A 15,800-nucleotide genomic window follows, 5' to 3' on the forward strand; every position below is an offset into this window, starting at 1 on the left:
TTTGACTAAAGTAACAGAGTGACTGTGGTATTACCTCTGCGTCCCATGTCCTTGCCCTAGCTATTGCTATATGAGCTGAATGCCACCTCCAAAGACAGAAAGCATAATCGAAATGCCAAGAATAAACCCCACCCACCCTTAACTGGGTGCTATAAAGGGACTAGCATTCCCAGCTCCTTCCCATGTTATTTCCTGTATCATAGGACAAGGGAATGCTGAGGGCACTGCTGGGATTTAACCTCCATCGCTATTAAAATGTTCTCCTCCCCTGCTGCGCTTGGCCAGAAACTTGGAACCATTGAGGGAGCATCAAGCAAGGGAAGAGTTTCAATGGATTCCCAACTCTCAGGTTGGAGAGCATTTCTATTTGCTTTTGCTTACAGGTTAACATGTTCCTTGCAGGAAGCTCTGGTTTATTGAAGGTGCCATCTTGACAATTGGATTCCTGTATTGCTGTCAGCATGGGTAGTAGGCCCTGTTCAGTCAGAGCTGTTCGCCTCGGAACATTCTGTCTCCTTTGTTTAAGAGTCACAAGGCTCTGGCACACCAATGATTGAAGGTGCAGCGGCCCATGGGAGCAGGTGTCTTTACAGTCCAGTGTGCGGGACTGCACATTCGCATGTCAAGAGATACCCGGCCCAGGCTACACCAACAAGGGTGAAAAACTAAAGACTGTCACTGAAGTATGTGTTATCATGCACTACATTTACCATGATGCATTGGAGCCAACTGAGTGCTTGGATGTGAGGCAGTGTGCTCCCACCCTCTTTTTGTTTGAAAACGCTCCCTTGAGGTAATGAGATGACGAGCTCTGGTTGATGCACCTGCACCCATAAGTGGTAGAGATGCCTGAGAAGACTTTGGCCAGCATTTCCAGCACCCCCAAAACGACATGTTGCTCTCTACGGAAGAAGGACAATTGTCCTAAAACACATGTTTAGAGATACACAACACTGGATTCACCAACAAGGGTGAAAAACTAAACTGTCACTAAAGTAAGTGTTATCATGAACTGCATTTCTCATGATGCTGAAGTTTCCCACCACAACCAAGTGTTGCATGTATACGTCGCAAAAATAGCACAGGAAAAACTGGGGTACTAGTTAAAATAAAATCAATTGCAAACAAGACTTTCACACACTACTACCCATTATTTACCACACAAATAGTAACCTGGTGTTAACCTTTCCAGTAAAGTTGCACAGACTATAGTTTTACCGTGAATATGGAGCTCCCCTTACTACTGAGCAACTTTGAATGAAGCTGTCAGTTTCTCAGTTTCAGTGATGGGGAGGCTTTAGCTGATACTAGGACCCATATGTTCTTTCAGTTTCCATGAGAGAATCCTGTTGCCTCTATTCATTTTCATGATCATCAGTCCCTTCTGTGGATTAGCAGGGCTGACAGATTTCTGGATTCAGGGCTTCACCCAATTTCTTTCCTTCTTTCTGGCGTTTCTGTAAGCTGCAACTTTTCCTGAAAATCTTCTTGAGAATGGTCACATATTTCCTTTCATCCATGTAACTTCTCCTGAACAATTAGAAAAATAAATGGTGCAGGTAATCTTGCCAAATACCAATGTTGTTACAGAACTTTTTGTCTTACTGTCAATGGTAATACTACAAATGATTTTTTTGATAAACAATTTTATTGTTATTTGTGAGCAACAAAGTAAAACAGTGCGTCACTGTGACTACAAGCCAGTTAAGTACATTATCAGAATTTTCTCTCTTTGGGCCATGCAAACGGAACATGCAACAAGGCCTATATTGCCTCCCTAAGACTTCCAACCATCGTCTATGGAATATCAGCCTATCAAGCCCAGCCACTTTCCCCATATGAGCTTGTGTTTGGCCGGACAGCCTCATACAGTTTTTTCTTAGATGGCACACCAGTCCACTCCTTGCCTGGCCAATATGGTTAGCACCCTGAGGCCCATCAATGCATCCCTCCAGTCAACCTCCTCCAAAGGGCCTATCCAATGCTCCCAGTGGGTCCTGAGGGAGTCTAATGTGGACGGGTTAATGTTAATCAGTAATCAGTAGATTTGGGATATTCCCGCGCTCCTCAGATTACCCATGAGGAGCTTAGCTTCCAACTGACTAAATTCTGGGATTGTAGTGCAGTCAGGAATGTGGAGGGCAAGGACATGCCGCAATTGGAGGTATTTGTAGAATTGAGTAAAGTGTAGGGAGTATGTGTGCTGCATCTTCCGGAAGGGGGACAAATGCTCTCCCTTCCACACATCTCCCAAGTGAGTGATGCCTACCAGGTCCCACTTCTGAAAACCCCCTAAGGTTCCAAACCTTTTGTAGCCAAGTACCGTGCCAGAGGTTCGTCTGTAGTGTGATTTTAGTGTCCCATTGAGTGTGGTGCAACGCTGAACCCCACACGAGTAGGGCTGTTTGAGTAACTGCCGGTAAACTGTGAGGAATTGAACCCCATAGAGCATGGCATGGATCCAAGAGAACCCAAGGCTCTCTAACTCCAGCCGGTAAGCCGGATCGGACCACCCGCCATTGAACCAATCATAGATCACCAGGAGATGGGTGACAATATAGTACAGCAAGGGGTTCATCATCCCCATTCCCCAATTCTATGAGGCCCATTGGCAGTGTGTAAGGGCGAGCCGCGATCTAAAGCCACCCCAGAGGAAGGTTGTGGTCATCCCATCAAGTCCACGGAACCAACTGTGAGGAAGGTGGAGAGGGAGGTTCTGGAACACATATAGGAGACGGAGCAAAACCATCATTTTGAAAAAGGGCAATCGTACCAAGGGGGTAGAGAGGAAGGGATTGCCAATGACGGAGGTCACCTTTGGTGACCTTGAGCAATGGGTTGACATTGAGAGACCAGGTCAGCTCAGGGAGAAGCGCCATCCAGATACCAAGATGTTTGAAAGAGAGTCTTCGTAAGGGAATAGTTGTTTTCCAGTTCACACATTCATGTGATGCATGAAGGGCCACTAAAGTGGATTTAGCAGGGTTAAGACGTAGGCACGACGCTCTCTCAAAAGGATCTGGAGGCATCTTGTCCCGGATTGGGCCAGGTCAGCCAGGTAGAGCAGGACATTGTCTAAATATAGGGTGATCCGGTCTTCATGGGAGTTCTGCCAGCGCCAACCCTATATCCGCTCATCCGCTCGAATGAGACAAGCAAAAGTGTAGTGTAGTTCCTATATCCCTGATAGGCTATGCGCATTGGAATAACACACACTATAGTTTTGACAGAGGACTGAGGTCAGTATGTCTCTATCAAGTGCATTAAACTTAATTACTTGTGTGTGCAAGCTAACTCAGAGGTCACTAGAAACTTTCTCGAATGAACAAGAAGGGATTCGTTTTTGACAACCGCATAAATATGACAACTTTGTTTCCCTTAGAGTCGGAACAATATCTTCAGAGTCGTGGACACAATAGATAACCATTTCACTCAGTCAATCGTGCATGCTGCGTTTCTACAGAGTTGTTGCACAGAAATAGGGAGACAGGTGTTTCAATAAAAAGGGTTTATTGAACAGTCTTATTTCTCATGCAAGAGATATGAACTGCTACAATCATAAGACAGAATGCAAAGTATAATGCGTACAGCATTAACAGTAATATAAAATAATACTGTAATAGCATGGTCTGTAGCTATGACATATATAAAAATACATACATAAATAGCAGTGGCTAAAATACTCAACTGGTGCTTCTAAAATAATCCTTCCCCAGTGTACCTAACCTAAGTCTAATACGAGGGAAGAAGTAGGTGCTGTTTTAGCTATAGTTTAGTTGTGCCAAGAATTGCGAAAGGTTTCTCTAGGTTCTAATCAGCTCCATACCTTAGAATGAGAGAGGTTGGTATCTCTTTCCAGGGACTCGATCTCTTACACCTCACAAGGGAAGTCAGAAACACTGGAGCTGGATTCTCGGCGAGGAGGATGACAGCATCTGGTCAGTGCGTCAGTTGGAGACTTGGCTTCTTTCGGGACTTGCTGTGGCGAGCCGCGTGCAAGTAGGTAGTCGAACCGCACCATGCCTTGCCATAGCAAGTGAAGGTATATTATACCTTGAAGGTGTTTAGGAATGCCAGTATTGACGTAAAAGTTGGGCATAAGAACATCATGAATTAACCCCTAAAGAATAGATGTTCATGCATAATAAATGAGTTCTTAGCGAAATCAATACTCAAGCAAGGGGAAGTCCTAAAGGCTTAAGAGTCTGGTTTCCCAGGAACTCGTTGTGACGTAGATGAACAGATGTAAGTAGCCATGCCTGTATTTGGGTAGCATGGACTCTGCCTAAATAAGGGCTGGATTTCTATGCCTAAATAAGGGCAATGTGAATTGTAACTATATAAGGGCATGATTCAGGAAATTCATACGGAATCTAAATCAATACACAACAAAAGGCTCTATTGCTAGAGCGAAGAGGAGAGGGGAGAGTGGACATCCCTGTTGGGTTCCTTTCTTGATAGGGAAGGCTTCCGATAGTGCCCCGTTTATGAAGACAGCCTTGCTGATGGGTTGGAGTAAAGGACTCCCAGCAGCTTCCGATAATGGGGGCCAAATCCCGCTCGCTTTAGCACACTCTCCATGTAGCACCAGTCAACCGTGTCAAAGGCCTTTTCAAAGTTGAGTAGTACTAGTATGCAGAGAGGAGGTGGCGTGAGCAAAGGCCACATGGAGGTGTCTCAGACAGTGCCTTGCTCACTTTGCCACTGGATTCAAGCTAGCTTGGCTGATGTCGGGTGTTACCCAGAAATCGGTCCCAAGATGCTTGTTTCCTGTTCAGGGAAGACCTGGCTTGGCAGTTCAGGCTGGACTGCTCCCATGAGGCACAGGGTGAAGACGGATTTGCATATACCTGGGTCTGAACTGAGGTGGCGAAGTGAGCTAAAGAATAATGATGGATTCAACCCAGAACTGTGACTGGGGGTGAGTGTCTGAAAAGTTTCAGCACTCCGTCTATCATCTCCTTTTGTTTGCTTTGTTCACCCTAAGTTGGCAGGATATGCCCAGGCGTGGGTCCCTTGCTCACTTGGCCACTGGATTCAACCTTGCTTGGCTGATGAAGGGTGTTACCCAGAAACCGGTCCCAAGATGCTTGTTTCCTGTTCAGGGAAGACCTGGCTTGGCAGTTCGGGCTGAGCTGTTCCCATGACGCACAGGGTCAAGACTGATTTGCATATAGCTGGGTCTGAACTGAGGTGGCGAAGTGAGCTAAAGAATAATGATGGATTCAACCCAGATCTGTGACTGGGGGTGAGTGTCTGAAAAGTTTCCGCAGTCCATCCATCATCTCCTTGTGTTTGCTTTGTGTTGTAGTGCGGCATGAAGCCACATTGATCACGGTGTATGAGAGTGTGGAGCATTTTAATCTCAGTATTGATCAATGAAATTGTGCGGTATTTAGAACATGATGTTGAAGGAGGGTCCGCTTTGGGTATGACCATGACTGTAGCTGTGTCAGTGGCAGGGGAAAGGCGCCTCTTTCCAGAACTTCCTCAAACAGGGTGTGGAGTTGTGGGATCAAGATTTCCCAACATGCGGCATAGTATTCCGCAGGGAAACCATTCGGACCAGGAGTCTTGCGGGTAGCAAGTGATGAGATCTCTTCACAGATTTCCTTGGTCATAATGGGCTCATCTATAGCCTTGGCTTCCCTCCCCGGAAGCTGCAGAAGGGGGATACCCTGCAGGAAGGGGGAGCTGGTGACTGGTGTATGTGAGTGATCTGCTGAGCAAAGCACCACATAGTAGTTTGCAAAGGTACGCGCAAATTCAGTGGGGGTGCGGTTGGCCAGGGGATGACAGCGAGCCAGTGAAGCAATTTGCCATTCTTGTCTCCCCAGCCATAAACCCGGCCCTCTGAGGACCTCTGTATCAGTTTAGCAGATTCAAGAGTTATGGTCTTACTCTCTTTGTGTATTGGTTGGAGCTGCCAGCCTTCAGCCTCCCCGTCCGCCATGGCCGCAGCTATTTCCAGGTGGAGGCCCTGGCCTCAAGCTGGGAGGAATGGCGATCTTGGACCTGCTGTCTGTGTTTGAGGAACCCCTTAGCATACCCACAGATCGTGGCTTTACCCGCCTCACACAGCGTACTAAGGAGTTGCACTGTGCCCTCGTTGGTGTCGAAATAGTGTTTTAGTTCTCCCTCAATCCTCTGTTTGTATTCTAGGTCCTGAAGGAACCAGGCATTTATCCCCCATATAGGACCTAGAGCTCCCGTGGACCCTCCCTAACTATAGGAGGAGTGGGGAGTGATCTGATACGCCTTGCGCCAGTATTTAGACATCAGTACCTGCCATACAGTCCGGGACGGGCATGAAGATGAGGAGTTCGGGAGTGTGTATGATGTGCAGCAGACGTTGTAGGAAGCTGGCTCTGTATATACTACACCAAAGTGAGGTATAGTGTGCACAGAGTCCAGTGGAACCCCAAAGTTAGGCAGAGGTAAAGTTAGATAGCACCTCACTCTATTTGTGGTAGTGTGGTCGAGCAGTAAGACAGTATCAGAGGACAGTGTTAAGCACTTGTTGTACACCCCCAGTCAGCAAATGAATTCACACACTCAAAGACTGAACTTCAGACCAATTGTTTTTGTATAAAAATATTCTTTTAGTTATTTTATTTTCTAGACCCAAGCAAGCCTGGCACAGGTAAGCAATAACTACTTTACAGTAGTAAAGCAATTGGAATACAGTTTGAATAATAATTGTATGTGCACTTTGGTGTGATTTACAGTATGGATGCAGAGAAATGCAATACTTAGTAAATGCAGTACATAGACTTGAATAGGCTTTTTAGTAAAATAGCAGGTAAATAACCTTTGAGATTACTAGACTTACACAGAGTAGTATATCTAGATATATCCTGAAAACAGGTAAGTAAAATCGTTTTTGTTAGATTATGCAATTTTAAAGAATTTCTTTAGTTTCTCAAACTCCACACTTAAAAAAACTTTTCACAGAAAAACAGTCAATCTTATCCTATGGAGGAAAATAGTGTTATCGGTTTTTAGGTAAGTATTCGGTAGTGGGAGTTGAGGTTCTGGGGGTAGACTCAGGGGTCCCCCAGGGTCAAGGATACACTCTTGTTATACCCTCAGCGGCACTAGGGCGGGCGGGTGCAGAGTGCTGAGGCCCAATGTTATCCAATGGGGAATAGGGTGCCTCAAGTTGGTGGCTGTTGACTAGCAGGCCACTTGGTTGTGGGAGCAAATTCCTGGACTTTAGCTAAGGGCAAATGGATTAACAAAGTAGCACCAAAGGTGCACCCTCAGCTGCACTGGGGCGGCCTGGTGCAGGGTGCTGTTTCGACGCCAGGCGCCCTGTTGTTTTCAATAAGGAACCTCCGCTTTGCAAAGGCACTGCAGGTTTGGGGACGAAGGTCTTCTGGGTGCGACTACCACTTTGAGAGGTAAGTTGGGAAGTTAGGGGTTGGTTAGGCATCATAGGTTTGGGCACACACGGCCGTGGTGCGTCGGGTGCACGGGTGCATTTTGGGGTCGATCTTCTTACCAGCTTGTGGTAAATAAATAAATAATACCCTATTTTTGAATGTATAAATGAATAACAGATAGCTCAATAAATAAGAGTCAAAATTCGAGGTAGTAGGAGTTTCGCAGGTTTATTACAGCATAAAGGACAGGAACAGGACAACCTGCATAGGAATAGGATGGCAGGGCCCAGCAGCTGCTGGGGCTGGATCTGGGATGAGCGCGCTAGCATTTAATAACAATACACAAGCATATATAGTAAAACAGTTGCATTACAGTACATATGATAGGCGGAGCATTGGGTGGAGCAAAGGGTGTGACGCGTAGCAGTCGCGAAAGATAAGGGTGAAAAAGAGGTGTAACGGGGCGTATACATAGACATGTGATGCAAACGTAACAGAATATGTCATGAATGGGGCGGAAACCATGGAGGGGGCTACCTGAGGAGCCGGGACCTCTAACCTGATGGTGCGCGCAAACTAGCAATGACGTATCACTAGGAGAAGCTGGGGGCTATGAACTCTGTGCTAAGAGCAGAGACTGAAGTCTGGAGAGTCAGGGCGACATGTACCTAAACAGTATCTAGTATCTGATGTTTAGAGAACATGTTGATATAAACTAGAAGTTAGGAGGGGAAAGGCTGACTTGATTCTAAGACTGGACCATGCATTATTCTACATGTAGTACGTGATGAAGAATATTAAATGACCATTAAATGCAGTATTTCTCTAACGTGGAGACGTGAAGGCTAGACAATGACGGAAACTATTGATGCAGGTCAGTGGCTTAGGAATGCAGAGAAGGAGGACTGAACTGATAACTGGAACTATAACATACTTTTGGCAGACTCAGAGGCAGAGCCAGGCTGAACCGGGCACTGTGAGGCAGGAAGTAAGTGAAGGGTCGAGGATACAGGTGGGGGCTGTATCGCTCCTCAGCGAGGTTTCAGGAGACAGGAGCTGAATCTGGTGTCCAGGCCCTTTTGAGGCCTAGAAACGGGGACTTTATAATGGAATAACGTGCGCACTGAGAAACGTGGCAACGTAGACAGTACATAGGCCTGATATTCGTAGTATTCACGAGGACTAGAAACTGGCATATTAGAGGTGGACACAACTATAATTGTGTCATTAATCGAACATGGGGAATGCATATGCATATTTAATCATGCACACATAACATATGATGGATGACACGTAGGGACACAGAACATGGCAAAATTTACTTTTCCACAAGCTCCTGGTCGCGGTTAGGGGGGCCTTCTGGATTTAGACTGCAGGCGTTGGCTGGACGTTTGAGGCAGGTCAGGGGTCACCGGATCATGGGTCAGGATCGCCGGGGTGACCTCCTTGTGGTGTTTGCCCACACGAGCTCCGTCCGTGGATAGCAGGTGTAGAGTGGTGCGGATTCGTGGTTTCCGGCCAAGGCCAGAGGTTGCAGATGAACAAATCTGGTGTTCACGGGAGACAAAGTCTTTGTGTGATGAAGGCAGGCAGGTCCTCCGGGGTTTTTGAGGTTGCTGGCTGCAGGACGCACCGGGATTTTGCAAGAGCAGGTCCGAGGGGGAGATATGCCGGTAGGGCTAGGGCCAAGTCAGTGGGCGTCTTCCTCTTGTTAGCTGCTGCATGCCTGTTCGGTCCTTCTTCATTTCGTAGTTTCTTCTTGTCTGAGGAAGAAAGGTTCAGGGGTGCCCCTAAACACTAGATTAAGGGGCGTTACAGGTCGGTAAAAGGTAGGGACCAATGGGTCCCTTCCCTGGGGTGAGTTCACCCCTTATTATGCCACCCTCCAGTACAAGATGGCGGGGACTGAGAGTTGTGCTTCACCACGCCTCCCCCACCTGAGGGGTGGAGCTGGCAGAGGTGGGCACACCTCTCGTCCTCACTTGTTTTTCCTGCCGGTTCTCCTGCCCAAAGTAGGGGTCTGAACCAGTGGGGACCAGTTGCTGAAAGCAGCAAGAGGCCTCGTGAAGCTCACAAAGGCAGCAAGCCTTTGAAGCTTCCCCTTTGTGAACCCTGCCGATCCTGGGGGAGAAGGCTTGGCACCTCGTCCCAGGATGTGTATTGTTTCAGGCCCCAGAGAGCAGCAGGCTCTCGACCCAGGGGTCCAGAAACATGTTTAGTGATGGCAGCTGAAAGTAGCCACTCAGTCTGGACAGTAGTGGTAGGTTAGTTTTCAGGGGCATCTCTAAGATGCCCTCTGTGTGCATTTTTCATTGAATCTCACACTGGCATCAGTGTGGGTTTAATGTGCTGAGAAGTTTGATATCAAACTTCTCAGTTTTCAGTGTAGCCAATATGGTGCTGTGGAATTCGTAATGACAACCTCCCAGCACCATATACTCATAATGGCAGCACTGCACTTACAATGTCTAAGAATGGACTTAGACACTGTTGGGTTACACTGTAGGGGTTCAGGGCTCATGCACCTGTACCCTCACCACTGATATAGTGCAGCCAGCTAAAGGGGTGACTGATCTATGCCCGGGCAGTGGGGTGTAGGCATGGCACACAGGGATGTGTGCTATTTCGACTCTTCACTTTGTTCTGCACCAAAACACGCAGCCTGCAAAGGCAGTGTGTGTGTGTAAAGGTATAGGTCCTCTAAGGGTAGCACAATAAGTGCTGCAGCCCTTAGAGGTCATCCCTGTTCACAGTGCCATGGGTACCAGTGGTACCATTTACCAGGGGCTGACCTGTGGCTAATGATGCAATTGGGTTAGTTTTGGGGAAAGAACACAGATCCTGGGAACCTGATTGCAGGGACCCAGGGCACACCAAGTCAAAGTTCATCAGTAGTCCGGACAAAAAGTGGGGGGGTTACTGCAACAGAAACCCACTTTCCTATAGATGTGTGTGTAAACTGTAGTAATCTAGGGTGCCAGGTATATCAGATGTCGCAGAGGCCAAATTTCTAAGTCCAATTTCCAAGTCATTTGGCACCTAGTTTACTATGGGACGATGGTGTAACAGTGGCATCTTTGATGGATTCTGGAACAGCGTTGATGTCTCCCCCAATCACTGTCAGACCCTGGGAGAGGGAGGATATTATCTCTACCGTGGCTTGGAGAGAAGGCTCTAAGTTTGCTGGGGGGGGCGTATAACGACATCAAATTGATAGTAGTGTCCCCCAGGGTACCTGTAAGGATGACAAACCAGCCCTGAGGGTCGCTAGTTGTGTGGAACGGTGTGAAGGGGGGGAGTGCTGGATAAGTATCGCCATTCTGCGAGCCCCTTTAGAAAACCCCGAGTTCCATCCCTGTCAAATCCCTGAGGTGCTAAAAAGGGGCATCGATTTCCCATCAGGTGCGTCTCTTGCAGTAGAAGGACATCTGGGGTGACCCTTTGTTCATATTCTAACATCGCTGTCCGTTTAATTTGATCTAAGAGTCCATTACCGTTCCATAAAAGGACTCTAAGTGGTTAACCCCCGCTATAAGGCCATGACATTGTGATAGAGTGGTGATGTATGGGGTAAAAGGTGCGAGAAGCCTTAATGCTTCAAATGGTTAGGCCCTGGGAGCAACTGGATGCATTTAGTTTCATTACATGGACTGCCGGGGACGCATTGAGGACTTTGTACACAGTGTTGCAGAGAAACAGAGTAACACTAACAAGAGCAGGGAGAACAGCCCTTGCCCATACTCCCCATACTTCTCCAATTGGAGCATCTGTTGCTCTGTAAACAAACACATAGGCCCAGATGCATCAAGCTAGAATCTGCTCGCAAAGGCGCAGATTCTCAGAATCTGCCCCTTTGCGACCGGTATTTTTGCATTTGGGATGCATCATCCCAAATGCATAAATCGCAAAATTGCGATTACTTGGATTTAAGGAATCTCAAATTGAGATTCCTTAAATGCAATGCATTAAAGTTAAAAAAAATAGCGATTTCGCTAAAAGGCTTGCAAATTACCATGAAGTTGAACTTCATGGTAGTTTGGCATGTGTGTGCGCAACATATGTGCACAGATCAATTTCAGGGGTGCAACAGGGTGTCCTTTGGACACCCCTGCACCCTTGAAATCTCATTCTCAATTTGCGATTCGCTAATTGCGATTCGCAAATTGAGAATGTCTTCCCATTCATGCCCATAGGAATGAATGGGGAGGTATTCCTTATTTGCGAGTCGCAATTTGCGAGTCGCAATTAAGGAATTTTAAGAAATCGCTATTTTTTTTAGTGATTTCTTCATGCATTGCATTTTGCTATTCCTTAATAGCGAATCGTTATCTTTCGCTATTAAGGAATAGCAAAATGGGTTCTTGATGCATCTGGGGGTTAGAGTTTAGCAAAACAAGCTATTGGACCGTAGTAGGCGCAACGTGTTGGGTCCCTCTGCGTTTAAAGACTCGTATTCCTCCAGTTCAAATTGTTGATGACGGTATTGCTTGAATTATGATTTGGGGGCTACGTGAGGTCGGTGTCATCAGAGCTTGGCTTTGGAGAGTCGTGGATCTCTCTCCGGGTGCCGGGTCTGATCTGTCAGAGTTCTCTAAGATTCTTGGCGGCTCTTGTGATGCCGACGACCTGCTCTTCTCAAGGGGGGAGCCATTGTAACGCCTTCTTTGGGACCCAGTGTGCCACCCAACCGAGGCACCTTCTGAGGATCAGATGGGGGGCGCTCTTCAGTGGGCGGATTGGGCACTCCTCAGTCGCCCAGGCCTGTGCTGCCTCCGGCGTATCGAAGAAATGTGACTTGTTCTGAAAAATCACCTTAGACGGGCCAAGAAGAGGAGTATACAGTGCAGATTGAGGGCCTGCAGTTTCTGTGTTACATGGATGTATGGTCTTCTTTGGGCCTGCACTTCCTTTGTGTAATTGGGTAAGGTGATAATTTTTGTGGAACAAGTCTGATCAGGAGCGGCCTTCTTGCAGGATGTCATTGTGATCACTGAAATGTAGGATCCTCACAATTATTGGTCGGTGCGGGGCTCCAGGTTGCGAACTGGGTGCAAGCGCACGACAGACCATGATGACAAGACATTCGGGGGCATCCAGCATTTGATCCAGTCTTCAATGAAGGTGGTCATTTGCGAAGGGTCCGTCCCCTCAGGAAGGCCCACAAGGTGGAGGTTCTCCCTTCAGGATCGGGTTTCTGCATCCTCGGACCATCTATGGAGGCCGGTCGTGTGGGATAGTGTAATGATCTCACCTATGTTTCCGCAGGAACGTCATGAATTTTAAGTCAGGTCCACAACTTCTCCAATTCACCGATTGCACCCGACACTATTAGAGTGACAAGGTAGCAATTGTAATCCGGGGAAGAAGAGAAACATAACAAGGAATAAAAGGGAAGAAATTTCAAGTTGTTGCTCAACACCACAGGAGCCGTCTGGATAAGGTGATAGGCTGTAAATAGGAGGGAGTTAGCACATGTTAGAGGAGAGAAATAAACATCTACTTGTCTTTACATGTTTTCGTCTTTTTCTTTATTCACTACCTTAAAGTTTCCCTTCTTCAGTAAATTGGGTGGTAACATATACAATGTTTAGGGCTGTCTCTGGTGCTAGGAACAAAATAATGAGGTATGATAAATACAAGAACCTTTTGGGAACAAGCTAATATGTATATACATGTTTGAGTGTGTATCTACCTATCCTCTTAGTGTAGCACGCAGTAAAAAGATATTAACAGAACTTAAATGAGGTAAAATAAATGTTCCTTAAATTCAGGTACTATAATGTTCGCTATGCTTTACTTTTTAGGTTCCAAAAGAAGGAAAAAGCGGGTCCTCACAGCGCAGAAGCCCAGAAACAGGTAAGTAATGCAGGGTAATTAATAGCAGAAATAATATGGCAGTGCCGAAGCGCTGTTACCGTGAACCCAGAATCAGCGTCGACTTAATCTGTTCTTCTCTTTTAATTGCAGGTCCGATGACCGCGAGATTCCAAGAAACCCAAGGAAGAAACAACACGACGTTAAGGAGCCCGCAGACGCACCGTGAGAAGCTGCCATGGATCGCCAGGACGACGTACCAACACCAGCCGGGAAGACGTGAGGAGCCCGGAAACCCGGAGGAACAACAGGTGAAATGGCACGCTTTCCAACTGCTAGAATGCGAAGCGCTGCCGCTTGCGGAAGGCCGAGCTTTGACTCACCCGACCTGATTCCCACACATGCGCAGAAGAAAACTGGTGGCCATCATTGTAGTTTTATATTTCTCGAGCTCCCGTCCTCGCACACACGACAGATAGGACCTGTTTAACTTGCGTCTGTAGGGTTGAGATATTGTCATAATTCTCACAGGGGAGAGCAGGCACATATAGTTTGAATGTGGGAGTGAATGCATTAAACTACATCTCCCATAAAACCTGCAGACAGGCGTCTTCTCTGCTGCCTGCATGAAGTCTTCTTATCTACTACATAAGCCCCTCCTTTAGACCGATCAGATGCTTGTCACCTGATAATGGAGATCGGACAGTCTGAAGACCTATGTTAACTTGTTTCACCTCAGCGGAATTAGACAAGCCTGGCCGCTTGACTTGTGGATTCCGCGATCCTCTTGAGATTTTGTGCCTGTTTAAAGCGAAGCGCATTCTGCGCTGGATTTGTTACATTGTTTTACTCGTGAGCAAGGAAATCCGGTGAGTATGCCGAAGCAGAGCGCTTTTCCGCACTGGATTAATTTACTTTGTTTTGACTCTTGCTGCTCGCAGGTAAGGAAAGCCTAGCTCGGCCCTGAATACTTCCGGCAATCCGGATTCCTCTTCGCGCAAGTCAACGCTGGAACCGTTTGCCGATTTCAGTCTGGAAAAAGATCGACGTGCGGAAGGTGCGTAGTAGTGCTTGTTTCTGGTTAATTGTTTGTGGCGCTGGAGTGCATTTTCTCAGTACTATTTCAACTTCCTGTGAAAAGCGCATATTGGTGCTAATAACGATAAAACTTCACACGCAAGGAGCACGCAAGGAATACTGAAGGGCAAGTGATTATCTGAACTATCTTCATTCCTGTTTATAACATTTCCACAAGAGTGGAGCTGCAAAGAAAAAAGCTTGGAGTATTTTGTGTTTATGCTGGCTATTCATTGGAGATCATATCCTGAGGAAACCCCGAATGATACAGATGGTGTTTTCCAATGGTTTCCCATTTGCAGATAAGTACCAGCTTATCAATTACTGAACATTAACCTTTGTCTCTGTGTGTTCAGAGGAACTACATCACTGAGGAAAAAAGTGATCCAGAACTATATTTACTTTTTCCATTTACTTTATTTTTGATATTTTGTGCCTTTTGAAATGGTATATGTGCGGCAGCTTAATTAAGTAAGTGTAACTCCTCACATATTACATTGATAGTAATCTGAAGTGGTTGTGAACTGATGTTTATGTGATTATCTTTCACACAGGGAGCACGGGGCTACCTGTTGAAGTGAGGCCAGACAACTCCTCAACTGCACCTATTGGTGTTCCTAGCTGCAGCATCTTTATTGTTTCCTTTGTCCCTTTTTTCCCCTTCTCCTGTTATAGTGGTGTCTGCTGAGTTTTCCTATGCTCGCAGGTGGTTCCATAGAGAGGGAAAGGGAAACTTAGCTTCAGTCATCGCTCCTGCTGTATCCGGCTGAACAGGTTAGTGGTAACCTATGTATCTGCGATGACAGATATCATCTTTAACTTCCAAAAGGCAGGACTCTTCCTTGGTGATGCGAGCAGTTGCATTGCAGCGGTCCTGGCAGATGAGGGCCATGTCCACTCGCACCTCCCCGATCTTGGTCTCCATCACGCAGGATGGTAGCCAGGTCACCTTCTGGGTGGTTGGTTGTGGGAGGCACGGTCTCGCAATGGCTAGGACCACTGACTGCATATTGCTCCAATCGGGTCTGTGTCGACGCCGGCTTCACCCCTCTGTCCTTCCCCATGGCTGCCTGGTTTCCCAGAGTGGGCAGCCTGACCTCACCGTGCACGTCTTCATTCAAGCTCCCGGATCTTCAGCAGGCCTTGAGGAGATAGGTGGCTCTGCCACGTGGTATGGTCTTGTAGCCCCAAGAGGATCTTGGCAGGAGACTGCAGCCAGGTGGGGCCCAGGAGGACCACCTCTGGCCACCGGGGCTGCCCCTGCAGGAACGCCCAAGATTGCTGTGGTTATTTGTTCAGGTCACTGATTGTGCATGATGACTGCCCAGCGCCTAAGATGTGGGAGATCACGGGACAGGTGAGTTCAATCGAGAGGAGTGATTGACAGCTCGCCCCGATGATTCTCAGGAGTATGTGGGCATTTGTGCACTGTGAAGCACTGACTAGGGGTCTGAGGGACTTTTAGATTCTTCTCAGGGAGTCAGTTCCTCAGTGCTGTCTCCATAGTACTCTTGCTGAGACAGG

The 15,800-nt window shown here is 47.1% G+C and overlaps 1 protein-coding gene across 4 annotated transcripts in view; it reads right to left on the bottom strand.

Moving 5' to 3' along the window:
- Window positions 1-15,800, bottom strand: part of SPATA20 (spermatogenesis associated 20) — a 2,403,479-nt gene that overhangs the window by 2,375,219 nt on the left and 12,460 nt on the right. For 2 of the 4 annotated variants that reach the window (XM_078654433.1, XM_078654436.1), the window contains exon 2: window positions 1,219-1,530. The exons of the other annotated variants lie outside the window; for them this stretch is intronic. The gene's annotated coding sequence lies outside the window, so the exon portion shown is untranslated. The remainder of the gene's footprint in view (window positions 1-1,218; window positions 1,531-15,800) is intronic. 4 annotated transcript variants of the gene reach the window in all.

Source organism: Lissotriton helveticus, chromosome 7 (assembly GCF_964261635.1).
Source record: "Lissotriton helveticus chromosome 7, aLisHel1.1, whole genome shotgun sequence".
Classification (NCBI taxonomy): domain Eukaryota; kingdom Metazoa; phylum Chordata; class Amphibia; order Caudata; family Salamandridae; genus Lissotriton; species Lissotriton helveticus.